This window comes from Stegodyphus dumicola, chromosome 6 (genome assembly GCF_044657685.1).
Source record: "Stegodyphus dumicola isolate Sdum_Otavi_A_Nest chromosome 6, ASM4465768v1".
In the NCBI taxonomy this organism is placed as follows: domain Eukaryota; kingdom Metazoa; phylum Arthropoda; class Arachnida; order Araneae; family Eresidae; genus Stegodyphus; species Stegodyphus dumicola.
The window spans coordinates 213,014,881-213,039,485 of NC_140773.1; the positions used below are offsets into that span (position 1 = coordinate 213,014,881).

The window sequence follows — 24,605 nt, forward strand, 5'->3', positions numbered from 1 at the left end:
TTGTCTCTTTAGAATTTAGAATTAGCAAATTAAGAGGATGAGAACTTGAATTTAATTACACACCCCCGGCCGGTACACCAATTAAACATTACTTTACGAAAACATATTTTCTTAAACAATGTTTATATGTTGCAATCAGATCAATCAATATATTTCTAAACTTTTGCATAATATCAGAGATGTTCTGGACTAGAGAAGAAATTTTTATGCTTCAAATGAATTTGTTAACCATATTTTATTAGTTTATTTCACGTCACGAGATTTGCATATTACAAAATAACAGTTTTCATATTTGATTCCTATCCTCCAGTCTGTTTCAGGTAAAATAGATTCCCGAATATCCAGACGGATAATGGGGATAATAGATTACTCAGTCAACTTATGGAAAAGCCCATTTCTTATTACTGATTACGGAAAAGCCAAGTGAGAACTCAAGAAAAGCAAATTCACATGAAACATTTATCACATACAAAGTATTTAGGGCAACCAACTGTTAAGAATAACTTTTAGGTCGATTTTATCACTAAGAAATAGAAAAATGCGTTTTTTCTCTTTCTTACGTTAAAACGATTGAAGATTTTTATTTATTTATTTTTAAAGCCCAAAGGGCGTTAGCCTAGAATTGCTATTAATTTCGTTTTGGCATTTTGCGTTGGTTCACTACAAAAGTCTCAATCACTTTTCAGATTGTTGCCATCAAATATTACAACCCTGCATTTTATTTAAAGAAATTAAATAATGCAGAATCTGCATAAATGTAGTATGTATCTTTCTCGCATTGTAATAAAACAAGGGTACCTAGAGCCATTCAATTTTGAATAAAGTAATCCTCCACAGAATATGACATCTGAAAGCCCTAATTTGGAATCTGGAATTTGTTTTATTATCGATTTCATATTTTGTAACATTCTAACAAATTTTTGATTAACAAACTTAACGATTTCAAAGCGAGCAATGGCAACGTTGTACAGAGAAAACATTTTTATCTCCAGCGCGCGAGACTGTCTATCGGAAATTCTAAAGGTATGCTCATTTTAAAAGTATTTTGCGATATTACTGTTGAGTTGAATTTTATGGTTTAAGTGTGAAGAACATGATATTTAATAAATAAAGGTAGCACACAAAACGTTAACAAAATTTTTGAAGGCAAGGCTTTCATATTTTTTGATATCTTTTGTTTATCCCCCCCCCCCCAATTTTCTATCAATCAGCTGCAATGCAGACTTTCGACATCATAAATAGGGATAAGAAGCAAAAGGGTTTCCCTACGTCTAACAACGATCGCATTGAAAAATGGTACTAAAAGATGGTTGGCAGAAATTTTCTTAGTACATGGTATCAGCTTTACGGATAGGCAACATCATCAAAACCCCATGCAGACAGCCGTTCGATGACAACTGAAACCAAGACTTTACAATCCAATTACGAAGATCTAATCCAATGATAGGCAATTACCATGATCAAATCCAAATAGGCAAGTGGTAAACCAACACATAAGGAACTGAATAGCAGTCAGATAAACGAGAGCATGGGTTAACGCGAAACTGCGGAAAACTATTTATTGTAAATTGGTAACCAAAAGATAGTATTTCCTAAACTCAGCGCTTTAAAGGATAAACATAACTACTACAGACTGAAGTCACTTTGTAATTTTATCTCTTTGTGCTTCCTTACTGTAAAATTGTTTCCTCGGAAATGAAGATATTTACATTACGATATACGCATTGTATAAAAATTGCACAATAGAAAAGCAATTTACGACACGGATATAAAAGAAACTGATAATACATACATACATTTTTGCAAAGTTCAGAAAATTACTTTATGTTATAAAAAAGAGGGAAGGCTACCTGATGTGGTTTGTTTTCCTGCGTAATTCCCTAATTACAATAATATTTTTTAATCGAATTAAATATCGTTGTATGAGAAATTATAGAGACTATACACATAACAATGGATCAGCATCTCTTTGGTAAGTATGTTAGCTTATCGCATAAAGCACTATAGAGTCAATAGGATTTCTTTGAAGCAGGATTACATAAAAAATGAGCAATGCCCTAGCCGGGACTCGAACCTGGACCTCTCGAATACGCGCTGCATGTGCTACCGTTTCACCACGAAGGCATGCAAAAAGAAGATAAAAAATACCCTATATACTGCCCCCTTTTAAAGAACGACTGCGGATTAGGGGACCCAATTGCCAAATCCTGGTGGTGAAAAATCATCACCCACCACCTTTTAGTTCGGGTGCCACTGTAGATGCATTAGGTTTTTCTGATGCAGAATGATGTGAAAAATGTGCAATGCTCTCGCCGGAACTCGAACCTAGATCTCTCGAATTCGCGCTAAGTGAGCTACCGTTACACCACGAAAGCATACAGAAATGAGGGAGAAAATACCTATAAATTTTTTTAAAAATAACACTAGATAACTCTCTGTTATAAAATTTTCACTGCCTTCTATTTTATTCAAGACAAAAGAAAATAAATAAAATATATGTCATTGGTTAGTAGATGAGGCCCAGACATGGTCAATTTAACTCTTATCTAGATAAAATAAAAATGGATGATGGAAGGCATTGTCCGACTCCTCAATGAAGGATGTCCGCTATCCCCTTCCGGTTCCGACAAATGTGCTGGCGCTCTTCCGGTGACGTATTTTACTCTTCACTACTTTTTTGGCAGTTTTACGACTGTTCTATCATTCTTTGGCTTTTTTAGTCCCTCTTTATTTTATTATCCTTTTTTATTTTCTTGTTTTATTTCGATGAACACAGACTTTTAAAAGAGTTTCCTGCGCAATTGGGTATCTTTCAAGAGTTCAGATACGTTTTATACGATGCAAATTCACCTAAAGCACCGAACGTTACGGAGAGTACTTTAATAAAAAAAGCCAGGCAAAAGTTCACTGAACTGAACTGTAGCTGTTGAGAAAAACCAGCTTTCCTTTATACAAATTACATAAACGCTTCTCTTGTTAAGTCTTGCTAAAAAATCAAAACAGTTAAAGGTTGGTTAAATTCAACAGAAAACAGTTTAGTATATTGAAAACGAAGCCTGCCAATTAGAATCAGGAAATCAGGAATTAATTTAAAATCAGGAAAAATTCACACTTAGGCTGAAATTGGTTTTACATTGGAATGGAATACTTAAAAGACTCAACAGCTATTTTTCTAAGGAAAGGGATGCCTTCGTGGAGAACCGTTTTAAGGGAAATTGGCATTCACGTTACACATGGAGGGGTGGGACAAGAAAAGACCAGTGTGTTAGTTCGACTCGCATTTAAATCATTTACCCGTTTATTTCTCGGCCGTTGGTAGGCGAAATTAATCTTAAGGAAGGGAGGGAATACGGGACATGAGTTCGTTTCAGGGTTGGGTCCATCATTTCTATTACTCAAAAGTTTAGTTTTCTATAAAATCCATGCTACTGTATACAGGACATGAAAATTTAAAAGCCAGTCATACGTTAAAATAAACCGTTTGTCTGGAATTTATGCCAAACATATATCCTTTAAAAAAACCCAAAGAACATATCAGCCAAATCAACAAATTGATATAATTCAAAATGTACAAACATTTTACATTTTAAATCCTTCTTAGAAATTTAACAAACGCAATTTAAACTTCTATAAAATGAAATTCTGAAATAAATTGATCTAAAAACTAGCTATATTCACAGTTGTGCATACAAACCCTCGACTACTCATAGGCTTTACGTTGCTCGAAAACACTTAAAATAAATGTATTTAGAGTAGCAAGTATTTCATTAACTCGTCATTATATTCTACATTTATAGTTGCAGACAAGTTTATTATCAAAATAAAAACCACAGACATGAATATTCATATTAAAATGATTTGTTAATACATCATTTGACATTATTTGGCATCATTACGAGTCAATATTAAGCAACATCCCTTATCTTCTAGTTAGAAAATAAATAAATAATAAAGAAAATCTATACTATTAAAATTTGTTTGCGTCTATTTGTTTAGGACATCATTTTCTCCCGAGGGAAGGGGACTTGAGTTTCGAAAGAGGTATCCTCAGATTCCAAAAATTCGTGGGAAGCCATGTCGACCCTTCTCATCTTTGTACGACTTTAATCAGCCGAAACATTAATTAAAAATTCTGAAAACGCTAATTTTCACGATCATTTTTCCGAGTGGGAACAGTCTCGCGCACTGGGGAAAAAAATACTTTATTTCGAAAAGTGTTGCCACTGCTTGTTTTAAAAACGTAGAATTTGTTAATAAAAAATTTTTAAGCTTTAGAAAACTTGAAATGAAATAGCATTGCCAAACATTAAATTATATTATTATTATACAAGGTCATATTCTGACGTTGAAGAAAGCACGCGACTACCTGTGATTTCACTGGATGTCGAAAATTTTTCGTTAATGCCAACTACCACATTAATTCTTTTATTGGTATTGAGATAGCTGTTATATTATATTAAATTTAAATAATGACGTCATACATATACCTGAAGTGTCAAAAGTTTTTGCTCCCTTGTTAGGCAACAAAAAATTATTTACTAAGCGGTTGTTGCTTGGAAAAAATGAACTAAATTCCTTCATATTGAAATGTTTTTATACATTTTCTTTTTCAGGTGTACACAGAACTTGTAAATTTTGCTTAAATACATTTTATTTCAGAAGTTATTAATTAATGAAAACTTTTCCTATTATCTGTCTACTTTAACCCAGACGTGATTTTTTAATTAATGGGATACCTTCTCTAACATAAATGAATAATTTTTCTGAAATTTATTTTTAATTATACAGAAAAAATTATTATAACACATGTGAAGAAAAATTGACAAGAATAACTTTCATGAGAACATATTATTATGAGAGAGCACGTGCCTAAGGATCCAATTACCCGGCTGTGAATTCCCTACTTCAATACGAAATAGAGAAACTAAACTGCCCACTTCAGTATCCTCTACAGACGATAATTGAAACATTCTCTCACGAAATAAAGCTTGATGCAGAAACTACTAAAATTTTTAAGAGTCTTTCTATCGGTTATGTACTCGTATTTTATGATAATATTCATTTTTTAAAACGCAACAAACGCGTTTCTGTTGCCAAAAACTCTCTTCAGAATTCCAAAATCATAATTCTGAAGATTATTATATTTCGTATTAGCTTTACTTACAAAAGATCTGCGTTTCACAATTTATATTCATTCCAAGACACTTGCATTTACACTCTAATTTTGACAATAAAATTATTGTTTCATATCGCTATAATTTTACTTAAAGTTTAGCTTAACTAGCAAATTCGGTCTAAATGTTTTTCTATCATAAATCTTTAATCTTTAAATCTTAATATCTTCCACCACGCTTTTTATGTCTGTTTGTCCTGATTATGGCAAAACAGATGAAAGCTACCTACTTAAGGGAAGAAATTCCTTTCTAGAGGACTTTCTAATGGAAACAGACTCGTATTCACATTACACACAGGGAAAATAACGAAAAGTAATGTAGCCAGTTTGTCTGGCACGATACGAACCCAGGTCGAACAATCAGCGCTGCGCTCTCTAATCCACTTGTTCGTTGGTGGATGATATCTTTTATGAATTATAATCATACATTTAGTTATTAGTCCAAAGGGTCAATTTGCCCAGGACTATTAATTCCGTTTTGGCATTTTGCGTTGATTCACTAAAAGCGTTGTTTCACTTTTCAAATTGTTGCCACCAAATATTATCGCCCTGTATTATATTTAAAGAAACTAAACAATAAAGAATCTGCATAAATGTATGCTTCTCGCTTGTGATAAAACAACGGTACTTAGAGTCATCAAATTTTGAATATTAAATGTTTCCACCGAATATGCGTATATGGAAGCCCAAATTTGAAATTTGGAATTTCTTTTATTATCGATTTCATATTTTGTAAAATTTTAACGAATTTTTGTTAACAAACTCAACGATTTCAAAGCGAGCAATGGCAACGTTGTACAGAAAAAACATTTTTATCTCCAGCGCGCGAGACGGTGCATCGGAAATTCTAAAGATATGCTCAATTTAAAATTGTTTGCGATATTGCTATTAAACTGAATTAAGTGCGAAGAACATGATATTTAATAAATAAAGGTAACACATGAAATGTTAAAAAAACACCCCTTTGGTCGTAAACCTTTAAACCTTTCAGATTTTGTTATATGTTTTTTATTGTATAGTGTGTTGGTTTGGATAAACTTTCGTAACTCTTCTCACTAGGCAGTCTGCATTAACATCTATTATCAGACCAGGTTATGACTGCTTACATATCAGCATTTCTTAACATCTTTTCAGATTAACAGTATGGCAATTAAGAAACCTAAGGATAAATTCAAAAATCGGCTTTAATAGTTACATCTGTTAAAGTTACAGATAACGCATAGTCCAAAATTCTGCACCAGCTTGCTGACGTGTATTTTAAAAATTTAAATCATTTTAAAAAGTAGCGCCAGTTCCACACATACGAATGGCGCATTGTTTTGAAGACCATTTCTAAGCAATTCAAAACATCTTACAGATCCTAATGATCAGCATTACTTTAAAGGTTAAGATCAAAGGTATGTGCCTTGAGAATCACATGTGGTACGGGTATTGCGCGTTATTTTCTCTAAGCTGCCTAAATGGGGGTTGGGAAAACCGTAACAAGACTTAACTATCATACAGTATCTTTAAAAGTGCCGCTGTTGTACGACTGTTCCTGCATTCTTACGCCTGAAAGCGTGGATTAAATTGATATCATTAAATTCAATTTGGCTTCATTGTTCTTATTCCAAGCGTGTAGCATAGTTTAACACAATTGAATCTGAATGCCAGCAGAGGAAATTTTATTTCAGTTAAATTGTTAAAGTAAGAAAATCAACCGCCAGGAAAGTGTATTTAATTTTTTTTTTTAAACTTTTGTTATGGATGAAAATTACAAAAATTTTAAATTAACAATATTGCCCAAAATAAAAGCTGTTTCAGTTTCAATTTGAAAAACATAAAATTACAAAATACAGAATAAAATAAAATGATGTTACATGCAGCTTCTTGAGCAATTAACAAAAGGGACTTCCAATTATAAGAAGATAAAAGGTAAAAATGTCAATTATTGAAATAAAAAAAATTCATCGATAGTATTATTAAAATGGTTTCTCTTTTTTTATCATTGTCATTTGCTCACAGGAATGAAAAATGTAAAAGGTATTTGTCTACCGGTTGACATTGCATGAAGTTTTAAAATAAAACTACGTTAACATAAACCTGAATAATTTACGATTAGTCACAAAAATTTATGTACATTTAAGTCAAATATTGTAAAAAATGTATTTATATATATAAGATAAAGAATATCATATGTAAGATAAAGAATATCAAAATGCTAATTTTAATTTAAAGATCAGAATTCTAATTTTAAGGTGCAGTAGCCCCTTCTATTTAATTTGGTTATTTTATTTGGTTATTTATTTATTTATTATTAACAAAGATTATACTTGCCAAAAAAAAAATAATAAATAAATAAGTAAATGTATAATTAGTTACACTTTTATTTCAATTTTTATTACTAGTTCTTCTAATTACTGGAAAGTGTTATTTGACAAAATACACTATGAATCAATTTTAAAATTATTTTTCATTACGGCTAATTTGTATGCATAAATTCTATCTTCTTGTTTTTATAAATTTATTCTTAAGATTTAGTAAGCAATATAGCTACAAAATTTTAGAACAGAATGCATAAAAAATGTATATCTTAAAAAAAGAGAGAGAGAGAGAGAGAGAGGCTTTGCCGATACTTAAGGAAATAATTACCAAAAAGAATCAACGTTAGGGCAGAATGCTTTGTTATAACAACGTTTAAATTTCGGCATAAATTCCAGGATATTAGCAGATGAGCAGCAAAATTGCTAATCTGGTTGAAATTAGGACAAATGAGCGTCTACATGGGAGTTTCCCTGGCCTCCTCCATGAGTAATGTGAATACGAGTCAGTTTCCCTTAATAAGGTCCTTCACTAAGGCATCCCTCCTTTTAAGCAGAGAGCCCTCTAGTGCCTTGTCAAAATACAACTACTATATCAAATCAAATTCGGCAAACATTCCTTCAAATGCTAGATATCTCTTATGTTTATAGAGTTTCTGAATAGCCTCAGATAACAAGCATTGGGATATTCTCCCATTGCTTGTTATACGCTAAGTCCTTGCATTTATTTCTCTGAGTACTTGAAACACTCTCTAAAGGGTGCTTTGAAAAGTACGCGGACGCATATCCCAAATCTAGAAAGTAAGGAAGTAGAAAACTGCTCCGATTTTCTTTTCAGTGAAGTACTTGATGAAAACTGTATGTAAAAAAAAATTTTACCGCTCTTAATTGTCCGGTCTTTGTACCCTTAAAAAGCTTTACTCTCTAAAGCTTACTCTTTTCTCTCTAAACACTATCTAAATGCATAAGATTCAACAATATATATCAATTTAACTTTTCTTTGTTAAAACAATATTTTAAAAACAGAAATTTTATATAGATGTTTTCATTAATCATTGTTATTGACTACGATTGTGTCAGTTCGCGGGAATGGAGAAGAAAAATTCTGCGCGGAAACTTTACACACACAGTGCACGCATAAAATTTTTTTTTCCTAGCACATATTTAATTTTCGCAAACGCGAAGATATTTCCTTTTACTTCTTAATCAATCTTTGTAATGAATTGGAATAAAATTACGACGAGGCCTTAATTGGAACAAAGCAACATTTATTAGATTTAAAATTTCATGGTCTAAAGTACCTCATCTCTTTATCTACGATCATGTTTATAGGCATTGAATAGTTTTTTTAATTAATTACAGACAAAAATAAAACATTTGTTCCAGATTTATATAAAGCAGACCATGAAATAAATTACATTTAGTGAAGTTACAGTCAAAAAATTATTCGCCTTCAACATGGGAAAAAAAAAACTTTCGAGTTATTAAAAAATACCCCCTGCCCTCAAATGCACAAATACAGATACTTGATTTTTAGCTAAAAGGTGAAAAATAAAATCACTCGTTTAATGAAAAGTCATCTCAGAGTTTAGTCAAATAAATATCTGAAATGTTATCCAAATATGTTTTCTTTTGAATGCACAACAGAACTCAGTCACAGATTAAAAGAATAGAAACAAAGGGTTTCACACATTCACACATGGATGAATCCTTTTATGCAAAAAGAACAAAAGCATTCGCTTTCTAAAAGAAGTAAACGGTAGTGGGAGGGGGGAGGAAATTGTTTTCCGGTTAATTTCCACTGCAGAGATCAAGAGCGGTCAAGTTTCATCGTGCACTGAGAAATTCTCCCACCACAAAGCTGAAGTAACTGGAAAATTATGTCACTGCTCGCTTTCAAAATGTTCATCACTCGAGGCTTTAATGGTGTAATTTCCGCTCAAAATGAATGATTCGGATAATCTTTTAATAAAAAGAAACTGCAGTCGTATATAGTGGCTTTGATAAAATAAATTACTTTAATGTTCCAGGTACATGCAATGAAATTTCCTTGATGCACTTAGATTTAGCCTTTTGGGGCATTCGAAGCTTTTTTGCGTTTGGCCTACCAGTAACTAAACGACACTTGTTTGTGAAAAATGTTAATTATGTTAAGCGTTATTATTAAATTATGTTCAAAATCTTAGTTACAGAAAGAATTTATCAAAAAATATATAAATCGATTTGAAGCAGTCTATACTTCATAAACTACATTTAGCTTTGAAGGTCTACTTCGTTTATGTTGCAATCTTACATCTGCTTATCTATCTTTTCAAACTATCCAATATCCAACCGAGAGTACACACAAATATGTTTTACATCTACAAACTTTGCTTATTCCTTTCTTTCGAATGAAGTTTAGACCTCACGCTGAGTAAGCTTCACACATTCTCCTCCATGGTACCGACGCCTAATATTTTTCTATATGTCTCGGTATATAAACCACATTTTGGTTTGATTTCTTATGCATATTTCAACAGAATTTTTTTAAGGAAACATGCATTTTTAAAAACGTTTTGCTACCACAACAAATCCCCAAAGGTTAGCAATCTCTGTCTTTTATTAACAAAAAGGGCTTACTTCAGTTTCTCAGTCTCAAGGCAGCCCTCTTGAGTGAGATTCTGTACTTTGTAACAAAAACAACTTATTTCATTTTCTTGCTTTTTATTTAAAAAAAATAAAATATTATCATTGCATTTAGCATTCAAAAAATATTTCAACTACCTGAATCATTTGAATCACTTGATCGTCTGACTAACACGAATTAAAACGATAAGCCTCAAGATTGCTGAAAATCAGAGGTAAAAGTCTCAAGTAAGTTTTCGTACATGAAAGATTACTTTCGTTAAAATAATTACCTCTTAATATCTTCGCTTAAAGTTCTCTTGCATCAGTGTACATGTTAGAGTTAGCATATTCCAGTTCTGCAGATACCTATAATTTAAATTTTGTTCACAGGTTCTTGTATAGTTTTTTCACCTTACGTAATTTACTCGAATTATTAATTATTGACACAATTTTTTATTTCAATATTTATTTCACTATTTAACTTTAATTACTGGTCAAAACACTTGTTCTAGAACGAATAGTTTAATTGATATAAACTGCAGTTTCTACTATCTTATCTTTAGTATTTTTGTTTCATGAATTATTTTATTTGACATGAATTACATTTATTTAAATCAAATGGATGGTACTGAGACTGATTTTACATTTCTGCATCATAACGGATTTCGCTTGGTATGAATTTAGGTAATAAACTTGTCTCATTCCAGCTTATACGTGTTGAACTCATAAAGCTAAAGGTTTTGTAGTTTATCGAAATTTTAAATTTACTAAATTTGTGTCAGGTCAGAAAACAGATGATCCGTTTACTTTTCGTGATATACCAGCCTCCTGAAGAAGACGTAACTTCTTCTTTTATTGCCTTTAATTTTTACAGTCAAGTCTCAATTTTTTTATTGAATTTCAATACTAGACACGATTTTTATTTGTTTCACATTCGTTTACTATTTTCATAATGGTGTATTGCTTTTGTGATACAATTAATTTATTACCAACTCTTTATTCCAAGTTGAATATGCATTAAATTTAAATTTTCGTTTTAGTTTATTAACATAAAATATTTATCGCATAAAAATAGTACAATTTCTCATATATATATATATATATATGTGTGTGATAAAAATAAAATCAAAAGTGAATGACCAGTACGAATTTTGATGACTAGAAATGTTGATCCATAATGAATAGGAAATTGGCAGATTAAATCTTCATTTTCTATTTCAGCAAATATGTTGCGGCCACAAACAAGTTGGCACATAAAAAGTGCCTATTCCAAAAAGCTTACATTTTAGATAAATTTGCAGTAAGATAGCAGGAGCAGACAGACAGCAGTCCAGCTAAGCCAAAGCGTAGAAAGCAAGTGCGTTATGCTCGGGGTGAAATTAATTCAGATTGAGTTAGTTTTGGTTCTCAATGCATTTTAATTGGATAGTTAATACTGTAAAATTATTATTGGCTGCTTTAGTTCCATTTACATCACCAGAATTATGAAATCTCGAAATCGTCCTCTCGAAATGACGCGGTGCAAACAGAGGTTACTTATTTTTAGAATTGTGAAGGGAAATTTACGTTTACCAATCATCATCATTAAAAGTATAAAATTAATAAAATTAGTACATAACAAGGTACGTGAATCAAATCATACATCTGAGATTTAAGTTTCTTCGCAGTAAATAATTTTTAAAAATCTTCAATAAAAGTTAAGAAGCTATTTTAAAGATCTAGAATTTACGAATTTATTTGTGGATAAAATCAAGCAAAATTTCTTGTTTCTTTTCAATGCATATAAAGATGAAATTTAGCTTTCCGCACATTATTAAAATAAAGTGAGACCTAGGTCCTTCTCAATAAAAATTCAGCTTTGATAACATTAATAAATTTTTTTTAGACTTCTGAAAACGCAAATAACTACTCCATCATTCTGAATCAAAAACTCCTCGTTATTTATTTCTCCTCCCCCCCCCATCAAATCCTTAGAACACTCTTCTGCCATTTAGAAAAGCATAAATATGTTGTTCCTTTATCCAACTTCATTTTTCTTTTATCGTCTTCGAATGTCATTTTATTTTATAATTCACAGAACTATACAAACCCGTTTTTGTTAATCGCTATTAACAAACATGTGTACGATGTCTCTTTTGGATACTTCTCTGTGCTTCACTTTTTATGTTATAGAGTGTAATTGTTTTATATCGGGGTTTCAAACATTCTTCTGCTCTTAAGTAACGTGTCTTAAGTAACGTTTGAGTAACGTGTCAATAGTTTCATTGCTAAAATATAAATAAGATTTTTCATAGAATTTTATTATCTCATTTAAAAGCTTACCACATACAACATTTTGGAAACAACCTAATGTGTCTGTCACCAGGAGCAACAAACGGCCACTGCTGATTCCATTAGGGAAAGCTATTTAAAGGAAAACTGTTTTGAGCTACAAGATTTGTATGTTTTGGATTGATAATAACGAAAATCTTGAAAGTGATGATTGAATGGCTTAAATATTATGCAATCTCCTAAGTTTTTCAGCGGAAGAAAAACAAATATATATCTTTCTCTCAGAAGCTAAATATAGTAGAAAATTGTTTCTTAAAAGTTGTTTAAAAGCGCTTAAATGGTAAGAACGCGGAACACTGGCATTTCGTCACATGTTTAAGTCCCACGAAACAAATGGTTGTATGGAAATTTTCGTAGTTTACGTGAATACAAGCCACTTCCCCTAAAAATTCCTCTGTGAAATATTTTTATATGCAATAGACCTCAAACGCTTTGCCATAGTCGAAATCCAGTGCAAACAGTTGCTTGCTCGAAAAAGTTATATATATGACAAAAGCTTTAATGAAACCAAGTAAAAGCTCTAAAACTTTCCTTATATTTTTAAACCTTGATAAGACACGTGAATTACAGTTTAGATCTCCAATACAGAAGTCTTAATTTGAATACTAGCGGAAAATTTTATTAGATTAAAATTGTCAGAGTCATAAAATGACTAATTATACAGTGGTAAAAATCTTTCCACAAATACAATTAAACCGGAGTTAGAAATCTATGGAGTGAATTCGACACGAAATACCTAGCATGACATTATCTTTAGGGTTACTGCCAAGAACTGCCTTAACTCATTCAGCACTCCCTCCCGCTCCAAAGGCAAAACTTGAAGAATTACGCCCCTTTCGAAAAAATGGAAAACATGAAATTGCTTATGCTGTGCTCGTGCGCGTCGCGTGCAGACACGAACTTCGAATGAGCAAGGACGCCCGATGTCACGTGAGGTGGGCAGAGTACAGAACTTCAATTAGGTAGTCTATAATCGTGCTTCTTATTACCATTTTTTGTATGGCAACAAGATAATTTAAACTACCAATTTCTGTGAATGTAAATGACGAATGGCTTTTTTCCTTTTCAAATCAGTAGTTTTGAAACTGTATTTTAAAAAGTTTACTATTATATAAGTACAAGAAAAAAAAAAAATTACCATTCATACCCTATAATTTGTGTAACACAAAGATGAATAAATAGCGGCAAATCTGTATGACATTTGATGGCTTTTGAATAATGTTTATTCGCTTCTTTCCATCTATTAGTGCTTCAAAGTATCTGCAATTTTCAGAATTTTCTTGCTGTTTTTTTGAGCTCACTGCTAGTGCTGTGTTTTCGTTAATCTTATTGATGATTTATTTCTTGGACAAATGCTGGCTTATATCATCCATTTAAGTTCAGTTTGGTTCATTTGATTATGGCAAAGCACACGAAAACTATCTTCCCTAAGAAGAAGGAGGTGTCTTCATGAAGGACTAGGTAGGGAAGACTGGCTTGTATCCATTTTACACATAGTGCGGTTGCGTTTCGTTTTTTATAGCAAAACACACTAGAGCTATCTGCCTAAGGGAAAGGGCACCTTCCTGGAAGATTTTCTTAGGAAAATCGTTTTGTATACACGTTACACATGGGGCAAACTACGAAAACGCCCATACAGCCAGCCCATTCACCAGGATTCAAAACTAGGTTGAACTAAGTGTTCAGTGATTTTACTGTTCAGCCGCTGGTGGGTTTTTTACAAATGGAGAAAAACACGGAAACGCCCATGCAGCCGTTCGCCTGCAATCAAACCCACGTCGAACTACTAGTGTTCACAGGTTTTACCGCTCGACCGCTGGTGGGTTCTTTTTATCCATTTAGGAGAAGCAATTTTAACAAAATGAAGCTGAATATTTCAGCCTTTGAAGGACAGGGAATCTGTCAGACTTTTCGATGCTTATAGCTTATATATATACGTATATATAAATTAAACCCAACCTAAGACTATATTCGGCTTAAAATTTAAAAATTCAGATTAGCATGTTTCTCTTCTGTCTACAGATGATTCGGAGGGGGGGGGGATGACTACACTCTTTATTTGGCTAAATTTCAACTGAGGCACAAAGTTTTTGGGAAAATATTTATTTGTCAATAATTGTGATGGTCAGTAAAATATGATAACTTGCTTCAATATTAAACGAAAATGTATCGAATAATACCCAAATTTCGCCAACAAGCAAAAGCCAAGATCGTGCTCTTAATCTGACCCCACTAGTGATCGAGTGATAAGACCGCTGAATGCTCGGAATTCGAAATGGATTGGATCCGAAGAGAAAGGGCTGGTTGGTTTTACTGTGTGACCCAGTTAGTTCCCCTTAGGAAAATCTCCACGAAGGCATTCCTTAAGTAGAGAGCCCTGGTGTGCTTAACATTATTCATATAATTAAATATACCCTTAATTGGAAACTAATCCTTTATTTTCCTCAGATATACAATTCGAAACTGTTTTTAAAATCCACAGCGACGGATAGTTTCTTACAGCAAACTACAAAATTTCATGAAAACAGATTCACTACCATGCTTGAAGAATTTTTGTAAACCTAAAAATCTAATTTTTTGTATGGTCGCTGTAGAGTGATTAAAAACAGTAGATATTCCGGAATAGAATAATGACTGCATTCATTTCTATTTGTATACAGTAAAGTACATGAAGGCTATCTGTTTCTTTTATTTAGATGTAGTGCAAGAAATCTTGAAGAAAGTGTTAGAGTTGGGCTCAAAAATATAGCTACTTTTTACCTTCACGCTGTAAACGACACACATCCTTACCCAGTCGTCATACAAATTTGATAACTCGAAACAGAAGCACAGAAATATTAAACGAATATCATTTGAAATAAGTTCTAAAAGTAGAAAAATGGCAAGATGTCATCAGGCACAGTTTGAAACGTCGTTGCTTGGAAGCTATATAAATATAAGCAACTAATTACTAACACTTTCTTTAGTATCCCCCCCTAATGGTGGCCATTATAGGCGTTAACCACCACTAAGGCCAGAAGCGCTGGTCATTATGGAGGCACCTTATAGGTGGGCCATCGTTACCTCATATGAAGGGACGGGCAATTTACATTCATGCCTTCACCGGTATTCGAACCTGGGACCTTCGGTAGGGCAGTCAGAATCACTAACCACTTCCCCGTCTGGTCGGCCTTTAGTAAATTCAATAAGTAACTGAAAAGTTGCTTATATTTTTTAATGTAAAAATCTGTCGTCATTTATTTAAAACGATTCATTTATTTTAAATTTTAAACTGTAAAACTAATTTCAAATTTCCGTGTAACTAACAGTCGCAAATGGATTAGTTAACATAAATCTGTGTAATAAAAAAATCGATTGCGCTCAGTTGGAAATGAATTGGTTTGTAAAATTTGTAAGCTGTCTTATTTAAAAAAAACTCTTGCAGTCTCAGTTTCTGAAGAACTAAAATTAAAAAACTAAAGGGGGGAGTAAAGAAAATCTGAAAGCTTTTACAGTTTACATTACGGCGAAAAAGGCTTTTTTAACGTTACCTTTATTAATTAATTATAATGTTGTTCACACTTAAACCACATAAAATTCAATTCAACAGCAATATCACAAAATATTTAAAAATAGCATATCTTTTCCGATATACAGTTTCGCGCGCTAAAATGTTTTTTATCCGTAGAGTGTTGTCATTGCTCGCTTTGAAATCGTTGAGTTTGTTAATCAAAAATTCGTTAAAGTTTTAATAGATTTGAAATAGATAATAAAACAAATTCGAAATTCAAGCTTCCAAGTGTCCATGTTCGTTTCGAGGACTACATTATTCATAATTCGATGGCTCTAGGTACCGTTGTTTTTTCACAATGCGAGAAACATTCTTGCACTCGTGCAGATTCTTCGTTATTTAGTTTCTTTAAATATAACACATGGCGTTAATATTCAGTGGCAACAGTTTGAAAAGTGAGCCGACGCAAAATGCCGTTTTGAGACTAACAGCTCTTTGAGTCTAACGCCCCATCGGACTAATAAGAAACGACTTCCATGCCTCAGACGCCCCTCGTTGTAGTCTATTCCTTTAGAGCAGGCACTTCAAGTACATTTCACTCCCTAAACCATGACGTATAGCCATGGTTACGACTGCTGCAAAAAAAGTTTGAATCCTCTAATTTGCTAAAATGTCCTAATTGAATCTATGCGATGATGACGACACATGTTACAATCGTAAATGTAATGAGGTTCGCCAAGATCTTAGAAGTGCCATTTTAAAGTAGTAAGACTTTAACTATGCATGCCAATAAACTAATTGGATGCATGAGAATTTTTTTACCTATAAAATCTCTTCTACGTCTTCTCCCCCCCCCGGCCCACCAGTGACCGAGTAAGTATAACAGCTGAACAGTAGTTCGATACTGAGTCTAATCCGGGCAAACGGAACAGCTGATTGGGAATTTTCGTCGGCATCCTCAAGTATTTCTCTCAAAAGTCCTCCACGAAAATTCCCCTTCTTTGCTGCAGATAACCTTAGTATCCTTTTTGCCGTGATCCAAATAATCCTTTCTCACTACTCAATCAGTTTGGAAACATAAAATAATTATCTCTGTTCTTCAAGTTTCACCAGTATTTGATACACTTATTTTTCTTTACATAACTGAAAACTGCGCAAATGCAGTCAAGTAATATGCGGAAGCGTAACAGGAAAGCACGAATACTCGTACGTTGTAAAAACTATGTTTCGTATTTGACTTAAACAAAAATAATGAAATTTCAGAAAAATAAATTTCATTCGTCGTCGCTGTTAAGGTGTATTAAAAATGTTTTACAAGAAAAAATGGATCCCCCTGCTTCTATTTAATTTTGAACTGTAATTTCGGTTTTTTAATGACTTTCTGCTCTAATCCATTTTTATAATTTTATCCATAACTTTTAATTAATCCAAAGACAACTTAGATACACAATGTCTTTCTATGTGTGGCCTGTGTCACACTGTTGAATTTATTATTTGCACAAAAAATAGAAAAGTAAATCCATTACTCCTTGTGTGAATGAGTATAATTGAACTCTTTTAGTCACCCAAAATAAACCAAAATGATTTTAATAGATACAATCACTTAAGAACCTTTAACTAATCATTTATAACGATTTTGGTAAATACTTTGATAAAATATAATTTCTGACAAGGATGAGAATGCCTATAAAAAAGTTAAATTCTAAAAGAGAGTTTATTTGCCGCTTAAAAATTATAAAAACTATTACACAATTCAAACGATAGCTAGGCAACTATTTACGTATTATTAACTCGAATATCAGAAATATTCTGTAAACAAAGTTCTGTTCACTACATTAACCTAACATAAAAAATACTGAAATTCTGAATTCAGAAGTGCTGACTTTTCATAACATACAATGAAACATATTTTCAGGTATCTAGTTTTGTCGTACCTCGTTTCAAAACTGAAACCATTAATGAATAATTATTACTTCCTAGAACATTTAAAAAGAAGCTAAAAAAAATTCAACAGAAAAAGAATCAAATGTTAACTTACACTTCAGCATCAAAGTTGCGTAGCTGTCTTGATTCAACAGAAAATGCAAACACATGTACTTGCATCTGGAAACATCATGCTCAGTATGTTGTATTCCTAAAAAGATAACACAAAAATAATACATAAATAATAGATTAACAGAAACTTTATTTAATAAAACATTAATATTTATCCCTAGTATAGTACATGTATAAGTGGTTTTACTTTAAATTTCAAAAAACTGCAAAACAAAGCTTTCTTCATTAATCAATTTAAAAATTAAAATCAATCATCTCTTTTAAACACTTTTACAATTGGGTCCAAAGTATCAATTTGTCCAGAAGAACTATTAATTTCGTTTTTTCATTTTGCATTGATTCACTACAAGCGTTGTTTCACTTTTCAAATTGTTGACACCAAATATTATGGCCCTGTAGTATATTTAAAAAAATTAAATAATGAAGAATCTGCATAAATGTATGTATGTTTCTCGCATTGTGATAAAACAACGGTACCTAGAGCCATCAAATTTTGAATAACGTACGTTTCCAACCGATTATAGGTATCTGGAAGCCCAAATTTCGAATTTGTTTATTACCTATTTCATATTTTGTAAAACATTCATGAGTTTTTAATTAAGAAACTCAACGATTTCAAAGCGAGCAATGGCAGCACTGTGTGGGGGAAAAAACAAAAAATTTCTATCTCTAGCGCGCGAGACTGTATATCGGAAATTTTAAGATATGCTCATTTTAAAATTAGTTTGCGATATTGGTATTGAACTGAATTTTATGGTTTAAGTGCGAAGAACATAATATTTAATAAAGAAAGGGAACACATAAAACGTTAAAAAAAAGTCCCTTTTCGCGTAATGTAAAATCTGAAAGCTTTCAAACTTTTTTTTAATTATTTTTCTTTCTTTTTGTAGGGCTTTAATTCGTTGCGAAACGTATGTCCTTGATGTTATCATGCTCCTAAATAAGAAGTCTACCTAAACCTATAATGCTAATATAAATCAATGGTTAATATGGCGAGATGTAAAGCAGCTAGGAAGAAATTTCCTGTTTTCTGAAAATTACGTGCACAAGGTGCGCTTATTTCGCATGCGAGCCTTAAATTTATCGTCACGCCCAACCGAAGAGAAGATTGAAAACCAATTTCAAAGTGGCACTTCAGAAATCAAGTCACGAAGCAGACTCGCGTCTCAAGAAGTCGAAAAATCAATAAAAGCAAAGAATTCGCTCAAATTATTCCAAAGATTGAGGTGAGAAGAACTCGTTTAGCACTGCGGTGAGCACGTGGCACGGCTTTGGCGGGAAATGAGACGGTGGTTAAGAGACAGCGAAGCAAGGCCACTGAGATCTTTAAGACTGCATAATGAATAAGGCGACTCCGGAGGCTTTGTTGAGTAATTGTAGTCGAGCACGTGAGAAGAGAGAAATCGCAAGGAGGAGGTAATGGGGCTCAAAAGGATGAAAGATGTTTATACCGAAAAATATGCTACCAGATGCTAATTTCAGAAGCTTCCTAAACATAATTTGCTAAAAATTTATTCTTGTTCGTAATTCCTTGATTCTTGTATTTTATTCATAATTTGATGGCTATAGGTACCGTCATTTTATCAGAATACGAAAAACATATATACATTTATGCAGATTCTTCATTATTTAATTTCTTTAAACATAACACAGGGCTGCAATATTTGGTGGCAACAATTTGAAAAGTGAACTGACATTTACAGTGAATCAACGCAAAATGCCAAAATGAAATTAATAGCCCTTCTAGGCTAATACTCTTTGTGCTAAAAAATTGTAAGAAAATAAAAAATAAATATAAGGGGGGTGGGGCAGGAAGGAGATAGAACCTTTTACGAATCCACAAGCTTTTTAAACGAACAAGACCAACCAGAGGCCGAGCGGTAAAGTCGCTGAACACTGGTAGTTCGGTAACCTTTTACGAATCCACAAGCTTTTTAAACGAACAAGACCAACCAGAGGCCGAGCGGTAAAGTCGCTGAACACTGGTAGTTCGGTCCGAGGTTCGAATCCCGCGAACGGGCTGTCTGCATGGGTGTTTTCGTGATTTTCCCCATGTGTAACGTGTATACGAGCCAGTTTCCCTTAGAAAGTCCTCCACGAAGGCATCCCTCCCCTTAGGCAGATAGCCTTAGTGTGCTTTGCCATAATTGAATGCACCACCACCACCACCACCTTTAAACGAACAATTTTTGCGTACAGTTATCAATTCAAATTCTTCTATCATCAGTCACGTTTCGTACCTGACATATAACAGCCGAAGAGAAAAAGTCAAATGCTCCATTGGTCGGGATTACGAGAACAATGAGAATTACACCAATTTCACATTAAGGCACAGGGTTCATTTGGGGGTGATTTGTCATATTACAGAAACTTGAGCAACTGCGGAAATAATTCTGCTCTGGAGTTCGAAGAACCATTCTTAATTTCAAGATTATGTACAAAGAAGAACATTTGAAAAAAAAAGCAGTCTAAGGATTAACATGAATTACCGATGAAAAAGGAAACAACATTGTACAAACAATTTCGTTTTTCAAAGCGTAACCTTGATGCACGGCCTAAAAGGGAATTCTTGCGCTTTTTACGCACAATAAGGGAAAGAAATAAATTTCATTAAATGCCAAAAATAAGCAGCTGTAGGTAAACATTGCCTTCAAACAAACTTATTCTCAGATCGTACATTATTTTTATTCTTCTAAGTAAAAGCCTTTTATCAGAGAATAATACGCTCCAAATAACATTGCATTTGTTCGAAACCATGAGTAATATATATAAATAACGCAATAACGACACAAGATATATAAATATAAAAATTTAATGCAAGTATGTAAACTAAGATACACTGGCGTGCAAAAATTAAGGACGAAGTCGAAAAATTAGCATATCAGCTGAACGAAGAGGCAGAGCGGACAGAAAGACAAATCGGGAGATTAAGTAAGGTGATGTACGGTATCACATGCGCAGATATGCAGGTAGACGTAATGGGGGAGTGTCTGAGTAGTATAAAGCATGTTGTCGGTGTAAGATCAGTATTTCTGGCAAAGAGATTGCACGTCGTATAGCAGTTAAAATCACGCCGAGTTGCTGCCTCAGCGAGAAATGGCGAATAATCAATCTGTTAGACGACATCTGGATGCTTTTACCCGAGGTCGAATCATTGGGAAGTTGGAGGAAGACCCCAGTGTGACAAGTGTGGCTGCAGAGTTCGGAATTGCTCACAGCATCGTTTCACGACTTTGGAGACAATTTCAAACTACAGGAACAGCTATCCGGGGGTTTAGTAGTGGTCGTCCACGAAGAACCATACCCGCAAGATGACCGGTATATTGCCTTACAAGCCAGAAGAAACAGGCGGCAGACAGCGGGAGAAATCGCTAGACACACGACACAGGCGACTGGACGACCGATATCGCGTTTTACCGTGGCCAGAAGACTGCACGGTGGTGGTCTGTTTGCACGACGCCCTGTACGATGTGTACCTCTAATGCCTGCCCATCGGAGAAGGCGTTCTCTGTGGTGCCGGGAACACCGGAATTGGAGAGACAATGAATGGGGACGAGTACTCTTTACAGATGAGAGCAGATTCAGTCTGAGTAGCAATTCTCATCGTACTCATCTGGAGAGAGCGGTGAAGCCGCAATCATCCCTCGAACATCATTGAAAGGGACAAGTATGGAAGTGGCGGTGTTCTCGTTTGGGGAGGCATTATGCTTGGTAGTCGTACAGACCTTCACATCTTCGACGCAGGTTCAGTCAACGGGACCCGTTATTGTAACGAGATTCTTCTTCCATATGTGCGTCTTTTTAGAGGCGCTATGGGTCCGCAGTTCCTTTTCATGGACGACAATGCACCATGTCATCGCACAGTAGCTGCCGAACAGCTCTTAGAGAGTGAGGATATTGAACGTATGGATTGGCCGGCACGATCTCCGGATCTCAATCCCATCGAGCATGTATGGGATTTTCTAGGCAGACGCTTATCAGCTCGTACCTTACCACCAGTAACGATTCCGGAGCTTCGATTGGCGCTGCAAGACGAATGGGCAGCAATGGCTCAACAACTCATTGACATCCTCATTCTCAGCATGGGCAGACGCTGTGAAACCTGCCTAGCAGTCAGGGGAGATCATATCCCCTATTAAAGACCGGATGTTTCTTGCTGGACACCCATCACAGGGATGTTTCGGCCTTCAGTCGCATTGCGCTCCATGCTACTTTTTCAATAAAGCTTCTTTTTATCCCTCTGATTTCTTAGTAAGTGTTGCTTACTTTACTCATGTTTTTACGTATTGGGGATCTTACGGTATTAAATGTGTTGATTTGGAAAGCTTTTGTACAAAGTTATATTGAAAAAACCGTCTCGTCCTTAATTTTTGCACACCAGTGTATTATCAACATTTGATAAAATAACTATATACTGCTTAGTTCTTAATGATAATAAACTGCTGTATACTTTACGCTGTATAAATGTAGGGTTCATCTGTCTTTTCATATGTGAGAAAATAACGAATTACGGCATTTCAGTCTAATTCTCAGTAACACACAATCACATTCTCAGACGACACAGAAACGAAAAAATATTATATCGGCATTGCGTATTATCATGCTAGTTCCAAGAAACATCAGAACAATAACTATCATGTTTCCCCATCAAAATACTGCATAAGCAATGAAACATCGGTGCAAAACACTAATGGATGTTTATACGTCTGGTGGGAGCTGTCATGGTAAAACAGTATTGAGCAACTTGGCCCACCAACGGGCGAGCGGTAAAGTCGCTGAACACTGGTTGTTCAGCCGGGTTTCGAATTCCGGCGAACGGACTGGCTGGAGTATTTCCATGGTTCTCCCCAAGTGTAACAAATATACGAACCAATTTCCCTTAGAAAGCCCTCCACGAAAGCATCCCCCTTCCAAGGCAGATTGCCTACGAATGTTTTGCCATAATGAAATAAATCAAACCTTTCATGAGCTATTGTTTTTGATCACTTTAACAACCTGGTCTCGTTTGCGGAAAATTTTAATATTTTAACAAAGAATTTTCTTAAATTTTGAATTAAGAGAACAAACAACTAATAGAGTATAACTTCATTATTTCGCACTAAGAAGAGGTATAATATTTTTGAACTGCAAGCCTAACACTAAATAGGAGAATTAAAAAGGGCGAAGGCTTTCCCCACGTATGCATCCCTTCCCTTAGGCAGATAGCCCTCAAGTGCTTTGCTGTAACAAAACCTAACGATGATTTCTTTTTGGCGAAAATGGAAACAAAATTTTTCGGTACTTTTCCGTTTCGCCAGTGGGGCGTTTTCGTGCTTTTCCCCATTTGTAACGTGTATACGAGCCAGTTTCCCTTAGAAAGTCCTCCACGAAGGCATCCCTCCCCTTAGGCAGATAGCCCTAGTGTGCTTTGCCGTATTCTCAATACAATACAATACCGCTTCGCTAGTGCAAATTTCGTCAAGCAGACTTTGTTGGCAGCAACATACAGTATAAACATAAAAAATGTTAACGAATGTTAGTTCTAAGAATTTTTTATTTTGAAGGCATAAACATTTTTATATGGTTTAAAATTCTGTAAAATGCCAATACTTAAAGACCATAAATTTGTAAAAAGACATTAATTTAAGAATTTACTACGCTTTCATGGTTCAACATCCTGATTCGCCGGTTCGTATCATGTGACCCCCAAGTGATCTCATCTCATGTAAACTACGCTGCAAAAATCTAATTCTCTCAGTAATTATCCACATTAATTTCAAGTTAAATTTTAATTTGGAATACAAGTTTAAATGCAAGAATTATTTCAATTCGTACTAATAACTTACTCATAAATTATGCAAAACCATAGTGCTTTACTTCGCTAGTGCATTCTCATTAGAATTGATGAATTTAACCCTTTATTTTGCCTTTTCTACATTTTTGCTTTCGAGTGAGCGGTGTGATTGCATTCTAATTGACTTAATTACCGCAAATCGTCTTAGAGATAAAATTTAACTATCTTGTACATAAAAATTCTATGTTATTGTATGTCAGCTTGAAAGAAGCCACCGATCTGATAAGAAATGGTTGCGACTTGTTTTGAAAATAAGGCGTAAAAGGTTACCAGCGAAGATATTCCGTTTGGCATCAGTTGTACCATTATTGGCGACTTTATCGATTGCGCCGGCAAAACGGGAAAAGTACCAATTTTTCTTTCATCTACTGTTTAAAAACAGGAATTTTATGCAATACAATAATTCCGAAATAATATTTTTAAAGACATAAAAAGCAGTCATAAAGCCTAAACAAAGCAGTTATTACGCAGATCCGCTAGTGTAAAATGTGTATAAAACTATTCAATGACTTAAAAAAAAAAAAAAAAAAAAAAAAGTTACTTACGTGGAACTTCACTAACAGATGCATGTTTTACCTCTTTTTTCACGAAAAACTCCATTTAAAAACAAATAATAATAACAAAAGAAACAAAAAGTATTCATTAGTACCAGAAATCAATTTAAGCAAAAATAGAAGTTCTCCAATAGGAAACAATTTGATCTTCAAAATTTTATTTGCTTAACCGATTGTCTGTTGCGGGGCATCACCTGAATACGCTTTAAACTTCGGGCCAAAACTTATTAACTTGGACTGAAGTAATTAGAAAACAAAACTG

At 33.9% G+C, this 24,605-nt stretch overlaps 1 protein-coding gene across 1 annotated transcript in view; it reads right to left on the bottom strand.

The window, feature by feature from the left end:
- Positions 1–24,605, bottom strand: part of LOC118195436 (beta-1,3-galactosyltransferase 5-like) — a 269,223-nt gene that overhangs the window by 134,596 nt on the left and 110,022 nt on the right. The window contains exon 2 of the mRNA XM_085819487.1: positions 17,940–18,035. The gene's annotated coding sequence lies outside the window, so the exon portion shown is untranslated. The remainder of the gene's footprint in view (positions 1–17,939; positions 18,036–24,605) is intronic.